This window comes from Balaenoptera ricei, chromosome 5 (genome assembly GCF_028023285.1).
Source record: "Balaenoptera ricei isolate mBalRic1 chromosome 5, mBalRic1.hap2, whole genome shotgun sequence".
Taxonomy (NCBI): Eukaryota; Metazoa; Chordata; class Mammalia; order Artiodactyla; family Balaenopteridae; genus Balaenoptera; species Balaenoptera ricei.
The window spans coordinates 121,731,881-121,758,918 of record NC_082643.1 but is presented as its reverse complement, the minus strand read 5'-3'; positions in this window follow the sequence as shown (position 1 = coordinate 121,758,918).

Below are 27,038 nucleotides of genomic sequence, written 5' to 3'. Positions count from 1 at the left end.
GGAATAAAATAATTCATCATTATATTATAATGATATTATAAAGACATTATATATTCATCATCATATCTTTCAGTGGGGTGCCCCAGGGCATCTCTGAGAAACTCAAGTGGTCCATCCTAGCCCTAAAAAAGGCTAAGCCATCAAAAACTCAATCCCAGTGAAGAATAAACTTGAACTCAGTTTTCTAATCCCAGCTCACAGGACAGCCTTAAGCTTTCATGGTAGATCAAGGACCTTGCCACGAGCTTAATGGGGGCTAAATTTCCAAAATATCTGGGGTGGTAACAGTGTGCCCCCAAAGCTGGGACAAGGGTTCCCACAGCTGTGTATTTGACTGAGTTGCTGACAAGGCTGTTCTCTTCTGTCATAAGTTATAAGTACCCAAAAAGCAATTCTTTTTCCTATCATTTGCCCTTGAGGATCCATTATTATACTTTATCTTTTTCATACACACTGTTAACTGGCAGAGTGAATGATTTTGTAAAATATAATTTTCCTTTCCTTGGTAATGGGTAATTCTTTTCATGCTGTCCAAGCATAATAAGTATCATTTATTAAGTGTTTACATATGCCTGACTACACTAAATTCCTTACATAGTCTCATTTATTCATCTCAATATGCCTCTGAAGTAGGTATTATCATGATTCTATATTTTTACATATGAGGTAACTGAAGCCCAGAAAGTATAACTGACCTGCCCAAAGTCACATGACCCATAAGGGTAGAAGCCAGTACTTAAACCTAGAACTTCTTCCAAAATCCTTGCTCTGAAACTGATTCATATGCATAGGCAAGAATATGCAGTAGAAAGCAAAAGGGGACTGATATAATCCATGTGAGATGGGAGAATATTCTAGCTTCCACCTTCTCACTCACATGTTCATCCAAGTCCATTACACTTAAATAAAAAAATCCCCCATTCCAGATTTGTGGGAGTCTTCCAGGGATTCTTTTACCTACCAGCAAACTTTTCAGCAATGGTGGGGATTATTTTTAAAAAATAAAAAGGAGGAGAAAAGTGAGAAGTGAAAATGATAGAGAATATTTTCCCCTCCATGTCCAGGCAAATGCATTTCTCTTATTAACTATCTTGACTCCTGGTGAAAGATACAGACACTCAGCAAGTGAAACTATTGCTCTTCCCAAGTACCTGTTCTCCCTGTATGAGAACTAGAAATAATCAGGGGAGAATATCCTATTCAATCTTCTGCATCACATGCTTACTCGATTGGCACTGTTCCAGAGCAAATAAATTACTTTACTACAGAAGGAGCAGCTTTACTGGAGTTTCGACTAAACAATAATAATAACATAATAGCAAAAAATAACCATATTAACCACTGTGGATTTGTTTGCTTACTGGACTGTTCAGGAATGTGAGGTCCACAGCTCTGATGTGTCTGTTGTCCAATGCCTGGTCTTCTATCATACATATAAATCAAAAACTCTTCCTTGAAAACTCTTGAGAAATTTACATACAGTAAATTCACAGAACCCTCAGTTTTTTGGGTTTTTTTTTTAGAACCTGAACAATCATACTTTATTCCTTCCTACTTGACTTTCAACATTAACATTTTATTATGCAGGGACATCAAATGTCATTTATAATTTGCATATAGTTGAAGAAATTAACAAGTTATATTTTTTATTTACTTGTACCTGGCTCAACATACCAACCTTGAAACATCTCAGAATAATCCTTATTAATTAGAACCCTCAGTTTTTATTATGCATTTGGTGAGGGACTAATTGCCATATGATAATCACTCTTTGAACAGCTGCTTTTTTAAAATGTGTTTGTTTCTTGTTTAATCAAACTTAAGTACATTTTATTTCCCTTGAATATGGAATTCTAATTCATATTTAACCTTGACTCAAATTTTACCCTCTTTTAAAATAAATTAAGACACATTGGTTTTGTAAAAAAATTTTTTCTAATTATCTGCTAAGTACAACTCCTTTCTCTTCTTTCACCTCTAACAGAAACGACTCAATCTTTATGCGAAGATATTTGATATATGTAATATAGATTTTACAGAATACCATGTCATTTCATTGCATCATTCATTTTAGTGTTTCTATCAAAATACAGTACTCATCTGAGGTTTCTCTAATAATTTTCTTTCTCCTTTCAAACAGACATATATAAATGAACTAATTGCCTTACAACATGTAACTGGGCTGACTTATTTGTGTTTGGGGATTTATATAATGATTTGTTTCCAAAGAGCAAGTGAAGTAATTTTTAAACATGGAAAACATAAAAATGTTAATGTGAAGACTAGAAGGAATGTTTTAATTAAGGAGAGGGCTGATAAATTGTCCTGGTGATGACAACTCTGACATCATTACATTTCTCTGTGAGGACATGAGAGAAAAAACAGGAGGGTGCCTTTAGAAAGTTGTAGTTACTATTACTCAAGGCAATGAGCTGTTAAGTACAAGCTTAATTATGACTTCTGTTTGTCACCTTGATACTTAATAACGCACCAGATGCACTTTTCCTGCTCTGTCAGTTGACTGAGCATTCGTTGCCTAATGTGTGGCTGTCTTCCATCTCCAGAGGAGATAGATGGTTTACCCACATCTAGCCTCCAGGCAAGCGCCAACTCATTTTCTTCTCAAAATATCTTATTTCCTGGGACAGGTTCCACCAGAAATTAGACTGGAAATTTGTTTGCTTACTTACCACATCTTAGGTCAGAAAAAAGAGAGGAAAAAAATCCCTAATTTCTGACTGTTCTCATGATAAATGATTGAAATTTGTCAGATGACAGAATAATTTTAAAAGGAAAACAGTTGAGGTTTTCCAGAAGCTCAACTAGCTCCAGGAGCTAGTGAAACACCTGTATCCTCCAAGATACAGCAAAGGAGCACAACTAGTTCAAGGTTGCTCTGCAACTAACAATTCTTTGAAAGTCTTTCATTTATTTCTCAGAAGAGATGAGCTCAAGTTGAATAAAGAATTGCATTTTTTAAAAAAGACAGAGAACAGGAGCTTATAAAAAAGAGTATTTTAGATTCTTATAAATGAAAAAATGCAAATTATTTTTTAAATTCCAAACTATCTTTCACTAATGAAGAACACAATTCTCCAATTTTCAAAGAGTAAAAATTAATGTTAAATTCCAAATTTTCTTACCAATTGAATCACCCTTCAACTACTTCAGGTGTTCACCATGGTGTTATTTTTGTATTTTATAGAAAATTTAGACCACTGTTTAGGTAAATCAACAGCCTTACAATTTTCTGTTTTGTTTTGTTTTAGTTAGGTAAAGTATTCTTTTCATGCATAACTCCAAAAGTCAAGAGTTAGTTTTCAGTGCTGTGCTGACAAATATGGCCTAGGTAACATATACGATTATTTTTGCCTTTCAGAGTAAAAGACCTTTGTTCTTCAGCAGTTACACACACACACACACACACACACACACTCACAACTTGAAAACTGAGCTTCTGTCGGGCTCCTTTGCCATCTGCCCATGTAAGAAATCAGTAACTTGATAGGCTGTATCATATAGAATGACCATCTGCAATCCTGGTAACAGTATTTAAGCTCTGAGATCGCACTAGGAAATCTGTTCAAATATAGGTCATCTACTGCTTTATGTTTTCAACTATTTTAAAATTAAATAAAAGAGAAACGGTTATATTGGTAGAAATTTCCTTTCCAAAAGGAGAATAATCCAGGTAACAAGCACTTTTGAAGTTTATATCCAGTTGCATACAATTAGTCATTGTGCATTTCTGGAAAAATATAAGATTAGTTGGAGATATGAATCGGTAAACAGGGTTTGTAAAAAGTTATGTTCAACAAATACAGACATTGACTTTGGTATATTCATTGAATTAATATCTTTTTGGATATAATATTAGATAAGTTTTGTTCTTTAGAATTAACATAAGTTTACATAGTTACTTTCAGTAAATTTAATCACTGGAACTGAAATAAACCTGCCTATGCAGCATTATTAAATGGAGTACTTATAATGTAACACTAGCATAAGTAGAATGTGCTAGGGAAAAGAAAATTAGAAGATAACTTCATGAAGAGTTCCATGGCAAAAATAATTTCTACAAATCACAGAAAGAACTATTAGTTTCCTCTTATAAATGTACAGTGAGAATATTTGGTTTAAGTTGTAAAAGACACACACAAAGGCTATCCATTAAATATTTAATTAATTATGCAGTACATTTTACAAAGGTACATTTCTATGTCTAGTAACTAACTTAGTAGTTTAAAAATGCCTTAGTGTTCCCCAATCTTATAAAAGTTAATATTCAAGAATGGGTTTGATTTCACTGTTTGTTCTCCATTTAAAAAAAAAAAAAAAACAGCTTCAAATAATCCAAATATATTCCTTAAATTATTAGGCATTATAGAAACAGTGAAGCATCTGTGGCTCCAACAATCCTTCTTTCTAACTCTAGGCACCTACATCCAATAGACAAGGCAGAATGGAACAGAGAGTAAACACTTGCTCTTCAGGATCAGTGATCGTTAACCCTGGAGCTCTTCCTAGCAATTCTCTTCCACTCTGGATCTTACCTTCTTACTTCTCTATTCCTCCCTGCCTTAGCCTTCTTCCCTGATCATTGCTCTTTGTTTCCTTAAACCTTTTACATCTTCCAGCTCTCTCCTCTCATCTCAATTTCCTGTAGGACCCTCTTGACCATCTTGCCCAATTGTCACTTAATAACTCAGGATTATCTGTGTCTTGTCTCTCCAAGATTCAAATTTCCTCGAGGGTATACACCATATTTTATGCCTCACTGTGATCTCATGTAACCATACAAAGTATTTTGATAATTAAATTACTCAGTACATTTATGTTAAGTCGATCTCTAGGGCCATCCAATTTCAGCATCAGATCCACTGGACTAGATCAGAAATAGTCAGATTTTAATTTGCAGGACCCTCTGGCTTATTGGAATTGGCTGCCTGAAAAAAGATTGCGTAGCAATATCTGCCATGTTTGTGGGAGGTGGGAATAATGACACACATGCAAATGTTTGCTCCCCAAGACTAAATGATCTTGGCACGAATTAAATACAAAAAATTGCAGCTTCTCATCCAATTGTTTTCAAAAGATTTTGCAGAAGTTCTTTGACTGGACTTTTATAGGATAATATGTGTCCCTGGTTATGCTCTGCTTCTACTAAAATGAATATTTACTTCAGATGAGTATTTATTTCCTTTAGACCAGTGGGTCAGACTCTGCTCAAGAGTTTGGGAAATGGGCTGGGTATAGCCCAAAATGAATACTTGCTTTTGGGGGTGCAGGTCTTTAGGCCTGCATAAAACTATCCTTTATAATTACCCCCACTCCTACTCTAATGATGGGCCATGTGAAAGGATATTCAGCCTCCACAAGGGACTGACTCTCCTTTGTTTCAGATTTTAGTAGTAACAGCCATAACAATAATAATTTCCTGATTCAGAAAACTGATTATTTGCTTTAAGTTTTATTTTATCATATTTAATAGCAGTTGTTGAATTTTTTTATGACTCATATAACTGGAAGCCAAGGCAAGTAGACTTACTTGTATAAGCTCTGAAATTAAAATAAATGGTACTTTGCTCTTCCCAGAACTTCCTAATGCCACATAAAGGATCCTGAGTGTCCCTGAATGTGAGGCTTGTGCTCTCATCTCTCCATCTCACAGTTGGAGCCAATTTTGATAAAAGTTCCTTATTAGTGTGTTCTCATCACAAAACACCATACATCACACTACACAGCTAAGAAGTCAGCCAAGTTGCCATTTGCTTTTCATCACTGTCTTAAATCTTGGAAGTTTAGATTTCAGAAGACCAAACAGTACTCCACTTGGAATTATAAAGCATTATGTAACCAATTCCATTACCTAAGAAAGTAAAAGCTAATGTGACATTTGTCTACTTGTGCCAAATGACCTACAGGTGCTTTAATTTCACTCGATTTACTCTTAGGATCTCTCAGCTGCTATTTCTCAAGAGTTTCTGGGAATGCTGTTTCTATTAAATCTACAGCGGTCTTAATATATGGGGGTAATTTTCCTCCTGCATGGAGAGTAAATAAACTAGATAATCAAAATCAGGCTCTTTACTGATGAAAGCAGTGATACAAACAAAATTAAACATAAAAAGTTTCACATTTGGAGAAATAATTATCTATGAGTGAAAGAAAAAAACCAAACACTTAAAAAGTACAAAAAAATTAAGTACAGAAATTTAAAATATTAATGGCATATATAAATAAATGGGTAAGCCCATATTGTGAAGTGGTAAATGGACTGAACAAAATGATACGTTCCATTTTCTCTTATCTGCACTCGTCAGAGTTAATATTGTAGAAAGACTTTTGGCTATTTTATAAGTTCCTGTTTGTAAAAAGACCTCTGCACACTTTTTGTGTCCTTTATCCCCCCTCCCTTTTTTTTTGATAGGAAGTTTCATGTATACATTTTGCTTTTCTCTATCAATAGTTTCTTCAGGTCAGTGTAACATTAGAATGATTCGATCTTTTAAAAAAGTGTGCTGCTTTTTTTAAAAAATCAATTTATTTATTTTTGGCTGCGCTGGGTCCTTGCTGCTGTGCGCGGGTCCTCTCCAGCTGTGGTGAGCGAGGGCCACTCCTCACCGCGGTGCGCGGGCCTCTCACTGCGGTGGCCTCTCCTGTTGCAGAGCACGGGCTCTACACGCTCGGGCTTCAGTAGTTGTGGCACGCGGGCTCAGTAGTTGTAGCGCACAGGCTTAGTTGCTCTGTGGCATGTGGGATCTTCCCGGACCAGGGATCGAACCCAGGTCCCCTGCATTAGCAGGCGGATTCCCAACCACTGAGCCACCAGGGAAGTCCCAAAGTGTGCTACTTTTTGAAACAACTTTTAAATAAAATTTTTATTCCATTTCTTTATGAGGGAGTTGGCACAAGAAGTTTAGAAACATTAAACATACTTTCTTACACTCCAGTAAAGATGTTAAAAAAATAAAAATAAAAATAAATAAACATACTTTCTTTGATATACTGATGTGGTTTTATTTCTCTGCTGTTACACGGGGCTAAGAGCCATTTAAACACTAAAATGGGGTGATCCTGTGGATCGTAAAATGACAAATGCCTTTTTAAATAAACATCTCGTTGGTGCTTGGCTTTGCAGGGGAAGTAGTCAATTGAAGGCAGAGAACTGCATCCCATTTTCAACATATGCATTAAGAAGAATTGTACATCATGTTCTCCAGAGTCTTTCCAGTTTCATGGTCCTGTCGTTAAAAATGTGCAAAGTATGGTTTCTCAGCTTAAATCTAAGACACACGTATACTTATTCATTTTTGTCATCGCTTTCCCACTCATGTCATACCTCGCCCACGAAACAGCTTACATGAGGTTAATTTTTACCCTGAACTTCAGAATGCTGGTACTTTATATCCATGTAACTGTAATTTTGTAGAAAACAAGATTATTTAATATTCTCTCTAATGGAGTGGGGGAAGGGACAGGAGATGTGAAAAATATCTTTTCCAAAACGGATTCGAGCTTATCTGGCACCCTGGAACTTACCAAATCATCTTCAGAACTTACCAAGTCCCTCTTGCATTTAAGGGACCTAGATATTCTCTGTTGAGGACCTGTCAGGTAAGTTTGATTTGGATTCAAATACATTTTGCAAATGAATATTTGCAAATGTGAATGATTCCATAAAATGTAAAGTTACACTAGGTATGGAAGAATTTTTAAAGTTAGGAATGCAGTACACTTTGATATAACTATCAGAACATCTGTAAATTGGGTTTCAACTTTTTCAGAGTTAACAGCATCTATCTCAATAGCTATGATTTTAACTATCACTGAGAAGACTGAGCAAATACTGTAATAAAAATGTTAGAAAAATTGTTACACTATTGTGTAAATGATGTAACTTCTTTTAGATGTATTTTGCTCATGCAGAAGACGTTTCACCTGTCCCCTTTTTTATTCCACTGTTTTAATCCCGAGGATGCTTTGACATTTTTTATAAATGTAAATATTTAAATAAGAATTTTGTCTATAATGGAATTTTACTTGAAAATATTCACCAGGTATCAATTACTTTCTATAAACATTTTACACTAGCTTTCCTTTGATTAATCAGTCTATTTATTTTCCATATCCACTTTTTTTTTTTTTTTTTGGCCACCACAGCATGCGGGATCTTAGTTCCCTGACCAGGGATCGAACCTGAGTTCCCTGCAGTGGAAGCGCGGAGTCCTAACCCCTGGACCACCAGGGAATTTCCTCATATCCACTTTTACATTTTAAAGCTTTTGCCTTTTTGAGTGTTCTTTTGCAGCCATAAACCTATCAAATCCAAATTTCTCCATTCAAATTTTGTAGTTTTGCCATGTGTAGTTTTTATTGCCAATTTAAATTTGTGTTGTTTATTTTCACTATCAATATTTACTGTGAATCCTTTCATATAATTGAGGATTTCCATATTGGTCCAGGATAAATCTACTATAATACTATTTAATAAAACCTACTAATTCTAAATATAAACTTTTGGAAAAAAATCATTTTTTTCATAGTGACATAAAATTTTATGTCTTATACTGACTCTTTTTAAGAGTCAGTGGAAGAGTAATTTAATTTTCCAAACACTTATGCTCACTTTGGATATAATGTACAAACTTACTACTGCAGAGCAAATGAAGATCAAAAACAGGCGCAAAGTGCATTCAAGGTCAAATCACTAAGTACAAATTGGCATGTCATTTTCCCCATTCTTTATGGCTTCTGCTATGCATCTAGGAGAGGTTTGTTCCCTCTCTCATGTGTCCTTTAGGCTCCACTCCAACTCACTAAAATACTTACCAAACTAAAATAATTATCAAATACCCAAGGAATCACCTCTTTGCAACCTACTGGGACTATTTTCCTTCTGGTCAATCAGCTAAAAGAAGGTTATTCTGTTCAGGCCCAGTGCCAGACATAGAGCATGAGCTAAATAAATATGTCTATTCTTGAGATGTAAGGGACTATAGAAACCAGTAGTTTTCTAAGGCAAGTTACATTGTGTACATTTATAACATTAGACATCAGTCTGGAAATACCACGTCATCTCAACACTTTGCAAGTCTTTAAGTAAGCATTTTGGATTTCTTAATGCTGATTTCCACACTTCTAGTCTATTGATGCATCTGTGAAAAACCTATTGACAAAGATAATCTACATTTTATTTGTGTATTTCTTTAAGTAAAATGAAAGGAGTTGTTCAACAGTTATATAGAGTGCTTAATCAATACACTGGAAGCAGCTGGAGGGCACCCGGCTGATACCAAGAGCATCCTTTACAAGGGTGTTCTTCCTTCAGAGCAAAGAAAAGAGACAGAGAGAAGGAGAGATGATAGAAAAGCCTCAAAACTGTTGTGTCTGAAAGATTGTGAAAATTGTTTAGACCAGGATAACTTAAAATCAAGTTAGACTATTTGCAAAGAGTAGCAAAGAGCTCCTAATGGCACAAATCCCTAGAGGGTTAATGTCCCTGAGTAAGTGTGGACAGAAGCAAACTGGACAAACCCTGAGAAAATAATGAGAGGTGCAAGAATGATAAACAAATTAAAAATTATGGGAGAGAAAGATGATGATGAGAAGTAGGAGGAGGAGTTGAGAAAAACATAAATTATGCATATTTTAGAGAGATTTTTGTTATTTGTTGCTTTCTTTTTAAACTAGAACATTTCACAGGTAATATGTATGTAGGAAAGTTAGTAGATGTATATTATTTTGATAAATCACTTCCAAAAAGTTTACTATAATAGTCCCTCCACATTTTTTATAAAAGACAAGATATACTGGGGACAATATTTTAACGTTTATGTGGACTTTAAGTTCTGGTCATGATAGAATACAGCCATAAACAACAACAGAACTGGAAAAACTATGTAAAGCAATTGTTTTCAGGCACTGGACAACAGAAAGAACTGGATATAATCGTTGAGAAAAGAGAAATGCATGAAGTAAGCTACACATTCACTCTGATTTTCTCCTGGGAGTCCTCTTTCCAAAATGAAGTGGAGGCAAGCTGAGTCCAAAGAGAAAACAGTGATCATGCTGATTGGAGGAAACAGAAATCAGTGTCTGGGGATGCTGAGGGAACTGGAATTTGCCGGAAAGGTACCAGAGAGGAATCAGAAATTCAGGAAAGGAACAGAAATCTTCACAGGAGTCCATTGAGTTTGGAATACTACTTTATCCTATGTACAGGGCAAAATTTTACAAGGACTAGAATAGAACAGTTACTGGGTGACTGTGAGTTAAATAATGATTCTGGAGACAATATGGTGCTAGGAAAAATTGGAGTTCCAACTATCCACAGTGGAGAGAACTTGCTGAACATTCTGGGCATTTAGTTGAGAGCCTAAAAAGGATCTGCTTCAGGGGAGTTACACTAAGGCCATCCTAAGCACAACCAAATAAAGTGTTAAACCAAGCCTCAGGAGTATCAAGCTGATTCTCTAGTAAATTAACTGCCCATAAGTATAAACTCAATAATGATCTTTATAGGAAAATAAGAAAATACAGATTATCAATAATGTAGCATCTACAATTCCCTGCAGACTATCAAAAATGACTAGATATGTGAAGACACAAGAACATATAACATGTAACCATGGAAAACAATAGACAAAAGAAACAATCTCAAAGATGACACAGATGTTGGCATTGGAAAGTTAGGTCTTTAAAAACAGCCATTATAAACATATGAAGGGTTAAAAAGGTACATTTCAATATGCTAAAGAGTCAGTTATTAAGAAGTCATAATCCTCTTCCAATGCAACTAATAATAGGGCTTCAAACTACCTAAAGAAAAAACTGAAAAAATTAAAGGGAAGAACTGACAAAGCCACAATTATAGTTGGATATTTTAACACTCCTCTCTGTCACTGATAGAATACGTAAACTAAAAAATCAGGAAAAATATAGAAGACTTAACATTATCAACCAATTTAATCTAACTGATTGCATTTATGGATACTATACCCAGCACCTAGAGAATACATATTCTTTTAAAGTGCACATGTAATATTCACCAAGATAAATCATGTACTGAGCAAAAAAGAAGTCTCAAAAAATGTAGTAAGATTAAAATCATGCAAAGTATGCTCTCTGACCTTAATAAAATTGAATTAAAAATCAATGAACACAAAATATCAAATATTTGAAAATATCGGAAAATTAAGCAATACATTTCTAAATAATCTATAAGTCCAAAAAGAAAACATAGACTAATTAGGAATGATAATGAAAGCACAACTGGTACAAATGTGTGTGATACTGCTAAAGTGGTACTTAAAGGGAAATTTATAGCTCTATATTAGAAGAGAAGAATTAAGTTTCAACTTTAGGTATTAAAAAAAGACTAAATTAAATGCAAATAAACAAAAGGAAGAAAATAATAAATATAAAAGCAGAACTCAATGAAACAATATAAACAAACATGACATAATCAACAAGGTAAAAAGTTGATTCTTTGAAAAGATTAATAAAATTGATAAACCCATAACTAGACTGATCAAGAGTAAAAGAGGGGGGCTTCCCTGGTGGTGCAGTGGTTGAGAATCTGCCTGCTAATGCAGGGGACATGGGTTCGAGCCCTGGTCTGGGAAGATCCCACATGCCGCGGAGCAACTAGGCCCGTGAGCCACAACTACTGAGCCTGCGCGTCTGGAGCCTGTGCTCCGCAACAAGAGAGGCCGCGATAGTGAGAGGCTCGCGCACCGCGATGAAGAGTGGCCCCCGCTTGCCGCAACTAGAGAAAGCCCTCCCACAGAAACGAAGACCCAACACAGCCAAAAATAAATAAATAAACAAATGTGGGGTTTTGATTCAGCATTAAAAAAAAAAAGAGTAGAAGAGGGAAAAAAATACTAGTATCAGGAATGAAAGAGGGTGTCACTAGGGAAATTGCAGACATTAAATATCAAAAAGGTAATATTATTAAAGATTTTATGCTGAAAAACTAGAAAATTCAGGAAAAATGCAAGAAAAAAATTGGGGGGAGGAGACACAAATTGTCAAAACAGATACAAAAAGTTAGAAAATCTGAGTATTACAATATCTCTTTGAATTTGTAATTAGAAGCTTTCCCTCAAGGAAAATTCCAGGCCAATCTGGAGTCTCTGGTGAATTCTACCAGCATGTAAGGAAAAAATAATACTAATTCTAAACAATTTTTTTAAGAAAATAGAAGGAGAAGAAACACTTTCCAACTCATGAGGTTAGGATAATCTTGATACCAAAACCAGATAAGGACATACAAAAGAAAAATTTACAGACCAGTATCTCTCATGAACACAGACACAAAAATCGCTAACAAAATATTAGTAATTTAAATCTAGCAATGTATAAAAAAGAAAACATATCATAACTGAGTGAAATTTTTCACAGGAAGGCAAAGTTAGTTCAACATCAGAAAATCAAGTAATACAGTTAACCAAGCACATAAACATTAAAAGGGGAAATTATATGATCATCTCAATAGGTACAGAAAAAGCATTTGAAAAAAATCAACACCTCTTCATGATAAAAAAAAAATTAACACATTAGGAATAGACTCTGATAAGAGATATTTGTAGAAAACCTACAGTTAAAATTATATTTGATGGTAAGAGACTGAATGCTTTCTTTTTAAGATTGGGAACAAGCAAGGATGTCCACTCTCGCCACTTTTATTCAACATTTTTCTTGAAGTTCTAGAGAATGAAACAATGTCAAAAAATAGTATAAATACTGGAAAGACAGAAACTAAAACTCTCCCTTATTTACATATAATTGTTTATATAGAAAATACCAAAGAATCAACAAAACAACTCCTAGAACTATTAAGTACCTTTAGCAAGGTTACAGGATACCAATACAAGTCAAATACAAAAATCAATTATTTTTCTAGATTTTAGCAATGAGTACTTAGAAAATGAAATTTAAAACCATCATATATAATAATATTAAAAATATAAAAAATATGATACTCAGAGATAAACATAACAAAATATGTGCAAGAGCTCCTCACTAAAAACTACTAATCATAGCTGAGAAAAAATTAAAGAACACCTGAACTAAAAGAGAAATATACCTTTATGAATTGGAAAACTCAATATTTTTAAAATGTTATTTTTTCCCAAATTGATCTGTAGATTGAATGCAACCCCAATCACAATTCCAGCAGGCTTTTTAAACCTTGTTTTGCTTTTAGAAACCGGCAAGTTGATTCCAAAATGTATATGAAAATGCAAAATATCTAGAAAACTAATCGTGAAAAAGGAGAAATAGATTGAAGAATTTACACTAGTTGATTTCAAGAAATAGTACAAACTTATAGTAATTGAGCTAGTGTAGTACTGGCATAAGGACAGACAAGTTGACTAAAGGAAAAGCATAGAAATTGCAGAAATAAACCCACACTAACTTAAGATCATGAACCTAAAAGCAAAAGCTAAAATGTTAATACATCTAGGAAAATTTTAGGAGAATTTCTTTGCCAACTTGAGTTAGGCAAACACTTCTTAGGACACAGAAAGCACTAATCATAAAAAAAAAATGACAAACTAGATTTCATTCAAATTTAAAACTTCTGCTCACCAGAGACACCATTAAGAGCATTAATAAGCAAGCCACAGACCAGGAGAAAATCTTTGCAAAATATATACCAGACAAAGAACTTGTTTCCAGAATATATAAATAAGTCCTACAAATCACTAATAATAAGACAACCTCATGTGAAAAAACTGGCAAAAGACTGAATGGATACTTCACAAAGGAAAACACACAAATGACAAGTAAGACATGAAAAGTGCTTAACATCATCGATCATCAGGGAAATTAAAATTAAAACCAAAATGCAATACCACTACACACATACTAGGATGACTCAAATTAAAAACAACGACAATACCAAGTGTTGGAGGGAACAACCAGAACTCTCACACATCACTAGCGTGCTTTGGAAAAGCAAAGCTTTGGAAAACAGCTGTGAGGTTTCTTATAAAGTTAATCAAATTCCTACCTATGTCCCATCAATTATCTAGGAATATACCTGAGATTAAAGTAAATGTATGTCCACAAATGTCTGTACAAGAATGTTCATAGCAAATTTATTCATAAGTTGATATGAAGTTAATATTTATAGTTCATATTATTTATTCATAGTAAGCCCTAAATGGAAACAATCCAAATGTATGTCAAAAGGAAAATGAATAAACAAATTGTGGTATATTCAGACAATGGAATACTATGAAGTGACATGAAGGAATGAACTACTGCTGTATGCAACAACATGGATCAATCTCCAAAATATGAAGAAACCAGATGCAAAATTATACATACTGTATAATTTCATTTATATGAAGATGCAGAACAGGCAAAACTACTTTATGGGTTTAGTTCACAGCAGTAGTTTCCTGTGGGAAAGGGAGTTGACTGGGAAGGGATAAGAAGTTGTCTGGGAGGAAGGAAAACTTCTATTACCTTGAAAATGATGTGGGTTAGATTTATGTGAATTTATCAAAACTCTCCAAATTATACACATAATATCTGTGCAGTTCCTTGTATGTAAATTTTACACTAATACAATTTTTAATAAAGGAAACTATATCTACACATGGCTTGCTCTAAGACCACAGTTCTTTCTGAAAACTAACAATGTCATTGCATGCTTGGATAAGGTGCTTTGTTCATTTCTGTCAAGGCTTTGGTTTTGCATTGATACTTGATCTTGACCATATTTCATACAATCAATTAACAAATATTTCTGAAACATTACTAATTGTTTCTCTAAATGATTCAACTTCTGTCACACTTTTCTACCACTTGGTAAACAACAACCCATTCTTGTTGTCAAGAATCTGGTCAGTAGCAAGGAGTGTTTTTAGTGAGGATTTGTCCTTTCCTGAGGAATTAACTCCTCTCCGTATAACCTGCAGTTCAGTAATAATTCTCTGCCATTAAAACATAATTTCCTATGGCCTTGAGCTTGGGCAGCTCTTTTCACCTCTGTGTTTTGGTCTGCACTTTGCCCACGATCTGAAACAATTTCTCTTTTTCTGCATTTCTCATTCATTCAATAAACATTTATTGTATAGCGGCCATGGGTCAGGTGATGGGTGACTGTATTCAGGGTGGTAAGCACCCAATGCAAAAAAAAAAGCAGATAAGGTCTGATCTCTTTTTGAGTTTACAATCTGGAGTATCTGGGTTCAGACAAATCAAATAATCACACAGGAACATGTCTAATTAGAACTCTGAAACAGCACAGGACACGCATTGGGAATAAAAGTGAAGTGGTACATGACGTTTAACAAGTGGACCTCATTTACAACGTAACAAGCAGACTTTGTCTGATTAGATAAATTTTTAACTGACATCAAGAGACTTTGTAAGAGCAAACTAGGAAATACAGATGAGATGGCAGGTGGATGGGTTCCAGGCAGAGGGAGTGGCATGTCCAAAGTCATTATAGCAGGAGGGAGCATGGCATTACACAGGAGCCAAAAGAAGGCCAGAGTACTAGAGAGCAGAGAGCACAGGATAAGATAAAGCTGGAGAAAAGAAACAGGCATACTAAGTATTTTAGCCTTTGTTCCTGAACAGTAGGAAGCCACCAAGGGGGTTTAAGCATATGTGTTAGGGAGAAGAAAGAATTTTTAAATAGATTTGAAAATACTGCTCTAGCAGTCACAACTCTTCAAGGTTGTTTTACATACTACTTCCTCCATTAGGTCTTTCCCCTCAAGCAGAGGTCATTTCTATTTCCTCTGAACACCACAGCCATTTTCTGTATCCCCTGTAGAATCCTCACTTACAACAGTCTTGTACTATTGCTTACTTGTTTACTCATCTCTACACTATAAAATGTTGTAAGTCTGGGAATTCTTATTTCACCTTAATACTCTGCCGTCCTAATGGTGTACTAGGAGTCCAATGTATTTGTGGTCAAATCTATGAAAAACAGTAGGGCCAAGGTACCGATTTATTCTCATCTAATGACCAAACACAGGATGAGCCAGAGCATGCCCACACTTGGGGTAATAAGTGTTGCAGTGAGGATGGAACATGTGGCAGTGAGGTCACTTATCTCGCAGGAGAGATCTGTTGGCTTCCCAACAGGCCCACGGAGTCAGGAGGACCTCAGGGCCACCATCTCATTCCAGTTCAGCTTTGGCTGTCTGGGATTTTGATTTCTGGTACATGCAAGGGAATCAGACTCTGGGGAAATGATTCACGGTAACCAAATGCAGAAAAAACTGGTCTTTTTTTTTTTTTTTTATAGGATGCTACTTTCATTTTACAGAGAACAATTACGACTTCTGTTCACTTATTAGTAAATTATAGGTGAATATACCTATAGGTGAAAATGCCCAGGAAGCCAAATCGTATGCAGAATGTCACTTGAAAAAGCAAAGAATCAGAGCAAAGTAAGTTAATTGTCTCCTCTGGATGTCCAGAGTTACCAAGCTATCCCACTAGGTATGTAGCAAAGGGTCACATCATCACATTCATTAGCCAAGGCAAGCTTTTCCTGGTTAGTGCTAGGGACACACAGGGAAACATTACTTATGAACTTTCCTTTCCTAAAAGGGCTATAATATTCTTTTGTATGATAGTCCTTTCTTCAATGTATTAAAATTTTCTAAAAGGTTATGGGTAAGCCTAACAGGGGAGTATATGAGTAAAACATTTAAAACAATGCTAACATTTAAAACAATGAATTATCTGATTCATTTAAAGTGAATTCTTATTACTCAGCCATAAAAAGAAACGAAATTGAGTTATTTGTAGTGAGGTGGATGGACCTAGAGTCTGTCATACAAAGTGAAGTAAGTCAGAAAGAGAAAAACAAATACCGTATGCTAACACATATATATAGAATCAAAAAAAAAAAAAAAAAGGTCCTGAAGAACCTAGGGGCAGGACAGGAATAAAGACACAGACGTAGAGAATGTACTTGAGGACACGGGGAGGGGGAAGGGTGAGCTGGGACGAAGTGAGAGAGTGGCATGGACTTATATATACACTACCAAATATAAAATAGATAGCTAGTGGGAAGCAGCCACATAGCACAGGGAGATCAGCTAGGTGCTTTGTGACCACCTAGAGGGGTGGGATAGGGAGGGTGGGAGGGAGACACAAGAGGGAGGAGATATGGGGATACACGTATATGTATTGCTGATTCACTTTGTTATAAAGCAGAAACTAACACACCATTGTAAAGCAATTATACTCCAATAAAGATGTTAAAAAAAAAAGTGAATTCTTGAATATCTCTTTTCTGATCCGATATGAATTGATTTAATAATTTATCTCTGAGAGGCAATATTATTTCTATACTTCCATGTTCTTGAACATGAAGAAGTTTCCTCACTATTCCTTATTAGAAGCAAGCTACACTTATTTTGAATAAGCATAGCATCTTTACAGCAGTCACCCAAGCAATATTTCCTAAGGAGTGCAATAACATGTCTCAATAGCTCAAAAGTGTTAATTAAGAATCCTACAGTGCCTAAATTACTTCCCCCCAAATTAACTCTGTCTTTATTAGGAAGCATCTCAGTGGGAACATAAGGTTGTGAGAGCTACAGTTTTAACCTTCAGCATTATGGAGGTTAAATTCACACAGTTTATGAAATATCTGGCATTAGTAAGAGTGCCAGCATATCCCTAGGTCAATTAGAACAAGCTTGTTTATTTTGTTGTTCACTTGTCTGAGAACCTAGTAATTACACAGAGATACATGTTAACATATTCCACTATGTGGTAACATTTCTCTATGACTATGAATTTGTCAAATTTGTCTTTATATATTTAGGGGCTATTTTATTAGGTACATTATACATTTAGGATTAGTAGATGTCCCTGAAGAATAGTAATCATAATATTGTTATCTTCTTTATCTTCAGTAATGAGTTTTGCCTTAAAGCCTACCCAGCCTGATTCTAATGCACATGCGTGTTTTTTGGTCTATCTTTTGTCACCCTTGTGCTTTCAACTTTTATGTTTTAGATATTTTTCTTAAGAACAGCACATAGCTGTATTTTTAATCCAATCATATAATCTCATTCTCAAAGTATGATTTTCAGTTTGCAGTCTGAACCCTTGAGGATCCCCAAGAACCTCTGGTGGTGGTGGGTATCTTAGTCCTTTTGGGCTGCTATAGCAAAGATATCATAGGCTGGGTGGCTTTAACAGCAAACATTTATTTCCCACAGCTGTGGAGTCTGGGAAGTCCAAGATCAAGGTGCCAAAAGATTTGGGATCTGGTGAGAGCCCACTTCCTGGTTCATAAACGGATATTTTCTTGCTGTGTCCTACAGGGCATAGAACTTTCTGGGGTCTCCTTTATAAGATCACTAATCCCATTCATGAGGGCTCCATGCTCATGATCTAATCACTTCTCAGAGTTAAAAACTCTTAATACTATCACACTGGGTTAGAATTTCAACATATAAATTTTGGGGAGACAAACATTCAGTCCATAACAGTAAGGCAGGTGAAATCAAAAGTCTTTTAAGTTATTTTTCCCAACTTTATTGAGATATAACTGTCATATAACATTGGGTAATTTTAAGGAGTACAAGGTGATGGTTGGATAACATGTGTATTACAAAATGTTTATCACAATGAGGTTAATTAACACATCCTCCACCTCACATAATTCCCACCCTGCGGTGGTGGTGGGTGGGGGGGGATGAGAACATTTAAGAGATGCTCTCTTAGCAACTTTCAAGTATACAATACAGTACTGGGAACTACAGTCACCATGCTGTACCTTAGAGCCCCAGAATTTATTCATCTTATAACAGGAAGTTCACACTCTTTGACCAACATTTTCTCATTTCCCCCAACTCCCAGTCCTTGGCAACCACCATTCTATGCTCTGTTTCTATGAGTTTAGCTTTTTTAGATGCTACATATAAGCGATATCATGCAGTATTTGTCTTTGTCTGAATTATTTCACTTAGAATAATGCCCTCAAGTTTCATCCACATGGTCACACATGGTAAGAGCTCCTTTTTAATGGCCAAATAATATTCCATTGAATACATACACCACATTTTATTTAACCATTCATCCATTTATGGACATTTAGGTTGTTTCCATGTCTTGGAATAATTGTGAATAATGCTGCAATAAACACAGGAGTGCAGATATCTGAGATAGTGTTTTCATTTCCTTTGAATAAATACCCAGAGGTGAAATTGCTGGATCATGTGTAGTTCCTTTTTTTTTTTTTTTATTTTTGAGGAACCTCCATAGTGGAGGCTTTCTATAATGGTTATACCAATTTACATTTCCACCAACAGTGCACAAGGATTCCCTCTTCTCCACGTCCTCACCAAATGTATTACCTCTTGTCTTTTTGATAACAGCCATTCTAATAGGTGTGAGGTGACATCTCATTGTGGTTTTGATTTGCATTTCCCTGATGATTAATGATGTTGAGCATTTTTTCATGTACTTGGCCACTTGTATGTCTTTGGAAAAATGTCTATTCAGGTCCTCTGCCCATTTTTTAATCAGATTGTTTTTTTGTTTTGTTTTGTGTCTTGCTATTGAGTTGTATGAGTTCCTTATATGTTTTGGATATTAATCCCTTATCAGATGTATGGTTTGCAAATATTTTCCCCCATTCTGCAGGCTGCCTTTACATTTTCTTTTGTAGTGCAGAAAGTTTTTCATTTGCTGTAGTCCCAACTGTCGATTTTTACCTTTGTTGCTTGTGCTTTTGGTGTCATATGCAAAACAATCCATTGCCGAGACCAACATCAAGCAGCTTTTTCCCTATGTTTTCCTCTAGGATTTTTATACTTCCAGGTCTTATATTTAAGTCCTTAATCCATTTTGAGTCAATTTTTGTGAATGCCATTAAGACAGGGGTCCAATTTCATTCTTTTGCATGTGAATATCCAGTTTTTCCACCACCATTTATTGAAGAGACTATCCTTTCCCCATTGAGTATTTTTGGCTGCCTTGTTAAATATTAATTGACCTTGTATGTGTGGGTTTATTTCTTGGGCTCTCGATTCTGTTCCATTGGTCTATGTGTTTGTTTTTATATTAGTACCATAATGAGAAACTCTTTTTAATTATTACTAAGACATTATTTGTTTTTGTCATTCTCATTCTTTCATGTGTGTACTGCAGTTTTCCAGAGGCTAGATAGTGTGTGATATTGCATGAGATTGAATGCAGAAGCAGATGTGTAAATCCAGCCAGACAGTAAAGTCAGACAATAAAGAGATTTGTAAAAATGCAAAAACACTTTTTAACAATTTGAAGGCCTCAGAACTTATTGATGACAATAACTTCATTTTATCTTGACAATTGTGTGAAAACTTAACTGAGGTAGAATTCCAGATTACAGTTGTATTCTCTCAGCATTTTGAAGGTATTATTCCATTGTCTTCTTATTTCTTTTATTACATTTGAGGATTAGTTGTGTTGGCTGAAATTCTTGGGGATATAATCTTGCTGTTTTCTTATCTGTTGATTCTAGCTCATGGAGTAAATATTTCCTCATGTGTTCTGCAGTTTAAATTGTGGGTTTATCTTCTTTGAGACCTAACATCTGCACAGCTCAAAATGAGAGAGGAGGTCCCTCCAAAGATGTTTTGTATATGTTCCCTTCCCTTCAAGTGCTTCAAGGTTGACCACCAGTCTCAGACACTTTTTTTTTTAAATTTTGGTAACATATACATAACAAAATGTTTATCATTTTAACCATTTGTAAATATACAGTTCAGTGGCATTAAATACATTCACAGTGTTGTGTGAACCACTTTCATGCCCAAAACTTTTTCTTCATCTCCAGCATAAATTCTGTATCCATTAAACAATAACTTTCCATTTCTCCCTCCCCATAACCCCAGGTAACCTCTATTCTATTTTCTGTATCTATGAATTTGCCTATTCTAGGTACCTCATATAAGTGGAATCATACAATATTTCTCCTTCTCTATCTGGCTTATTTCACTTAAAATAATGTTTTCAGCATCTATCCACGTTGTAGCATATATCAAGATTTCATTCCTTTTCATGGCTGAATAACAATCCATTGTATGTATATACCACATTTTGTTTATCCATCTGTCCGTTGATAGACACTTAGGTTGTTTCTACCTTTCAGGTGTTTTGGATAATGCTGTTATAAAAATTGGTGTACAAATATTTGTTTAAGTCCTTCCTTTCAATTTGTTTAGACATGTACCTAGGAATGGAATTGCTGGGTCATGTGGTAGTTCTGTGTTTAACTTTCTGAGGGACCACCAAGCTGTTCACCTTAGCAGCTCCATCATTTTACATTCCCACCACAATGCACGAGGGTTCCAGTTCCTCCACATCCTGGCTAACGCTTAATACTTTCTGTTTTATTGATTTTATAGTCATCCTAGTAGGTGCGAAGTAGAGACCACTCGTTATTTAATCTGTTACCTTGGGGTTTCCTTGACCTCACAGGTCGTTTCATGGTTAAAACCCAAGCTTGTGTGAGTGCCGATCCATGCTATCAAATCCTCAGGGGATCAGATGGTTTCCACACAGGGCCTAGGCCTATCCCAACAAGCTTCCTATCATCGCATTGTTCACGTAAGCAGGTTTTCCTCAGCCACCATCTCACTGAAGTGTAGACCTCCAATACATAGAGTATGGTTCCATATGCCCATCATCAGAAGACCCTGTAGCTGGATCACCATTAAAACCCAAACTACCCCCCTACTTCTTCCTTAGCTCTCCTTTTCCAGGGCTCCAACAAAATCAGCTCACAGATTTTTCTCCTAGGGTTCACTTACCCACAACCTCGACCCAACAAAGCCTGCTTCACGTGCCACCTTTATCTGTGACCCAAGAGGATTTTCCTTACTTTATTGCAATTTCGGCTATGCTTTAAAATATATTTATCTTATTTTTACTTTATATTTTGGTATTTTTATTGGAAGGATTTTCAGATTACCTAGTCCATCTATTGTCAAATTATCCTCCAAAATACTATGTTCAATCTTCTGGCTTTATTTTTAGAAACCAATCATACTATGTGATTTGAAAATTTAAAAATCTAGAAATATTCTACTTGTTCACCTTTTAAAGGTATGTTCAACTGTTTGATCAAAATATTTACAAATCCTTAGGAGTAAAGTGGAAAATACGTCATGATAAAAGTTTGGATTATTGACATATTGCAATATTTCTCAGAGTGAGTTTAGTAAAACAATTTTCAAAATCAACTAATATTTTAATTATGAAAATAACTGTTTCAATATCAAGTTAGTAAAGTATTGTATTAAACAAGATTAAACAGCTTGCATAACTGCAAGACATATATAATGTACATGCTGAATCTCTAAGAATGCATTTCTCAAATTTACCGTCTTGGAGCATTATGTGGTACTAAATATTCAGACACATCACTTCTGGGAACTTTGACTTCCACGTTTAAAATTCAAATTTCCAATTTTTCCATCAAGATATACCAGGCCATTATCATATCTGGATCATGACATAAATGATTCAGTAGCTTATAGAATTAATGATGGGCTCTGATTCTTGGTAGTTAAAATATTGTTACCTTAAAAAAAGCTAGGGCTTCCCTGGTGGCACAGTGGTTGAGAATCTGCCTGCTAATGCAGGGGACACGGGTTCGAGCCCTGGTCTGGGAAGATCCCACATGCCGCGGAGCAACTAGGCCCGTGAGCCACAATTACTGAGCCTGCGCGTCTGGAGCCTGTGCTCCGCAACAAGAGAGGCCGCGATAGTGAGAGGCCCGCGCACTGCGATGAAGAGCGGCCCCCACTTGCCGCAACTAGAGAAAGCCCTCGCACAGAAACGAAGACCCAACACAGCCAAAAATAATAAATAAATAAATAAATAAACCCAAAGTTTGAAAAAAAAAAGCTAAACTTTTATTTCTTCTTCATTTTTAATCTTACCATAATCTCTGATACATATTTTCCTATATCAATAAACATAATAAAAAAGTTTTAGAATAGTTATATTCTGTGATATGTTAGATTATGGAAGTATGTAGAAGGAATTAGAGATCTCAATACAGAAGGGAAAACACTCATTTAAGGAGTCACTTTTCCATAGCAACAGAGTCATATTTGTCCCATAGTGATTGTACCAAAATGACTTATCTGAAGCCCTGGACACTTTAAGTTAATGGAAAAATTGAAGAGAACATTAAAGTCTCATTACCCTAGATGGTGATTTATGAATTAGGTTTAATAGCTTAAGTATTCTCCCATCTGCTGAAAAATGTATCTTTAGAGATTTAACATTAAATTTAATAATTCTAGTTTTGAATGCAGTTTTTCACAGAACTTACTAAAAGAACTTGTAATACTTCTTTGAGAAAATCTCTAAAGTTTCATATGATTGAAATTGCTCAGAAATATAACAGCAAAGAGCCATTAAAATATATGTAAACATCAAAGGAATGGAAATAACTTCATAAAAAAATTACACAGTTCATTGTCTACTAAAGGACTGATTTTCCAGTTTGTAAACTGTGCTAATTCCTAGATTCTTCTCCTGATTTTTTTCTACCCACTAGTCATTACCTCTGTTAATTAACTATACCAAAATGTGAACAAAACTGAAAACTTTTTAAATCACAAAATATTTGAGTAGGAAAAGTCCTCAGAGGGGATCTATTGAAGCCACTTAATTTACAACTGAGGAAACTGCTGCTAGTTTCTGCACTGTTTAGATTTTAATAAATTCCATTATCAAAATGACTAAAATCCAAAATAAAAGATCACTGCATTGTTCTAAAATAATTCCATATTGATAAAACATATAACTGCCATTGGTCACATTCCTTCAAGAAGGGAGACAGCACTCACAATAAGAGTATCACAGCTGTGCTTCAGGTATTTGTTTTGTTTTTATTTTAAATCTTAAAATGGTGATAATCGTACCTCTCTCTTAGAGCTATGGTGAGAATTGAATTAGACAGTGAAACCAGAGTTCCAGGCTCAGAGCCTGGGGCATAGTCGGTGGTCAAAATAAATATTGCTTTACTTTGCTCTCTGCTTTGTAATTATATAATTATTTCAATGCCAGAAAAATTTCTTTAGTTAAAATGTAGTAAAAAGTATAAAAATCAATGGAAAATTTTGGTCCCTTCAAATTACTTTCTCCAAGCTACTCAGGAATTGAAAATGAATTGTTAAGACATAAACAAATAAGTAAAAGAAACAAAGAAATGTCCCATCTTACTGTGCTTACTTGGTAGATGTAAGACAGGTTACACTAAAGCTCCAGGTTTGCCACTGAAAGCTCAGGCTACTTCTCTATCTTTTTTAGTACCAGAAAGTAACCTAAGGGACAATTAGACATTCAGAGAATCACCCAGATGCAGCCAATTTCCAGTAGCTCTAGTTTTAATCAGGAATTCAACATATATACATTATGGAGCAACTGCTATGTATTGGCCACTGGGATAGTTGTTCGTGGCTATCAAAATTAATAAGAAACTGTCCTCTTCCTCAGAAAACTGAGAAATCTATTACAGCAGTTAAGCTCAGTATGGTAAATGAAATATGACAGAAATGAATAAAGCTGGAGCACAGTTCAGGGAGACCTCTGCCTGCTTGGAGATAGAAGGAGAAATTAGGTCTGAGCTTAGTCTTGAGTAGGAATTAGCCAATTCAAGGGCTGGGAGAAAGGAGAACATTCAATCAAGAGACATGCAGAGACAAGAGGTAAGGTGTTATGAAATGGATGGGAAAGTGTGACAGTGCAAGCAAGGGGAACATATGGGAAGTTGAGGCAATTATTGTGGAGACTTGTTGATTTTCCTTACTTTCAATGACACTTCTTTCTGATGAGAGTGAGAGGTGTTCAGGGAAGAAGCTTGCCACATGAAAATTAAAAAAAAAAAAGACGATTAGCTACAAATTTCAATATAAATTATTAAATAAACAAAGAAAGGGAAGTGACTCATAAGGTGGTCAGGACAGGTTTCATAAGAGCAGGAAGGATTAAAAAATACACAAGCATGAACCCACTGAAATAAAGTAGTTGTAGAGGTACTGGAGCAACTAGGAAGAGACTTTTAAGTAAAGAAAAGCAAGTCAGAGGACTGACAGACACTACCTGACTTCAAAACTTACTATAAAGCTGCAGTGATCAAGACAGTATGATATTGGTAAAAGAATAAACAAATAGCTCTCCGAAACAGAATAGAGAGCTAGAAATAGACCTACACAAACATAGTCAATTAATCTTTGACAAAGGAGCAAAGGCAATACAGTGGAGCAAGGATAGTCTTTTCAACAAATGGTGCTGGAATAATTGGACATCCACATGCAAAAAAAAAAAAAAAAATGAATCTAGACACAGACTTTACACCCTTCACAAACATTAATTCAAATGGATCACACATCTAAATATAAAATGCAAAACTATAGAACTCCCAGAAGATAACACAAAGAAAATCTAGGTGACAGGTATGGTGATGACATTTTAAATACAACACCAAAGTACAATCCATGAAAGAAATAATTGATAAGCTGGACTTCATTACAATTAAAAACTTCTGCTCTGCAAAAGACAATGTCAAGAGAAGGGGAAGACAAGCCACAGATTGGGAGAAAATATTTGCAAAAGGCATATCTGATAAAGGACTGTTATCCAACACTTACAAATTCTTAAAACTCAACAATAAGAAAATGAATAATCTGATTTTTAAAAATGGGCAAGAGGTCTTAACAGACACGTCACTAAAGAAGATATACCAATGGCAAGTAAGCATATGAAAAGGTGTTCAACATCATGTGTTATTAGGAAATTGAGAATTAAAACATTGAGATACCACTATACACTTATTAGGATGGCCAAAATCTAAAACACTGACAAGAGCAAATGCTGGAGAGGACGCAGAGCAACACAAATTCATACACTGCTAGTGAGGACGCAAAACGGTACAGCCACTTCGCAAGACAGGCTGGCAGTTTCATACAAAACTAAACATACTCTTACCACACAATCCAGTAATCACAATCCTTGCTATTTACTCAAATGTTGACATCTCTGTCCACATGAAAACCTGAACATGGAAGCTTTTAGCAACTTTATTTGCAACTGCCAAAACTTGGAAGCACTCAAGATGTCCTTCAGAACAGGGGTCCCCAATCCCCCGGCCGCACAGCAAGGAGCTGAGCAGCAGGCGAGCGAGCAAAGCTTAATCTGCAGCTCCGAATCACCCACATTACCGCCTGAACCATCCCCCCGCCCCCCATCTGTGGAAAAACTATCTTCCATGGAACTGGTCCCTGGTGCCAAAAAGGTGGGGACCACTGCTTTAGAAGGTGAATGGATAAATACACTGTGGTATAAATAGACAATGGAATATTACTCAGTGCTAAAAATGAGTTATCAACCCATGAAAACACCTGAAGGAAGCCTAAACATACACTAAGTGAAATAAGCCGGTTTGAAAGGGCTACCTATACCTAGGGGCAGGACGGGAATAAAGACGCAGACCTACTAGAGAATGGACTTGAGGACACGGGGAGGGGGAAGGGTAAGCTGGGACAAAGTGAGAGAGTGGCATGGACTTATATACACTACCAAATGTAAAACTGATAGCTAGTGGGAAGCAGCCACATAGCACAGAGAGATCAGCTCGGTGCTTTGTGACCACCTAGAGGGGTGGGATAGGGAGGGTGGGAGGGAGGGAGATGCAAGAGGGAAGAGATATGGGGATATATGTATAGGTATAGCTGATTCACTTTGTTATAAAGCAGAAACTAACATACCATTGTAAAGCAATTATACTCCAATAAAGATGTTTAAAAAACAAAAACAAAAACAAAAATTAAAAATAGAGTTGCCGGGCTTCCCTGGTGGCGCAGTGGTTGAGAATCTGCCTGCCAATGCAGGGGACGCGGGTTCGAGCCCTGGTCTGGGAAGATCCCACATGCCGCGGAGCAACTCGGCCCGTGAGCCACAATTACTGAGCCTGTGCGTCTGGAGCCTGTGCTCCGCAACAAGAGAGGCCACGATAGTGAGAGGCCCGCGCACCG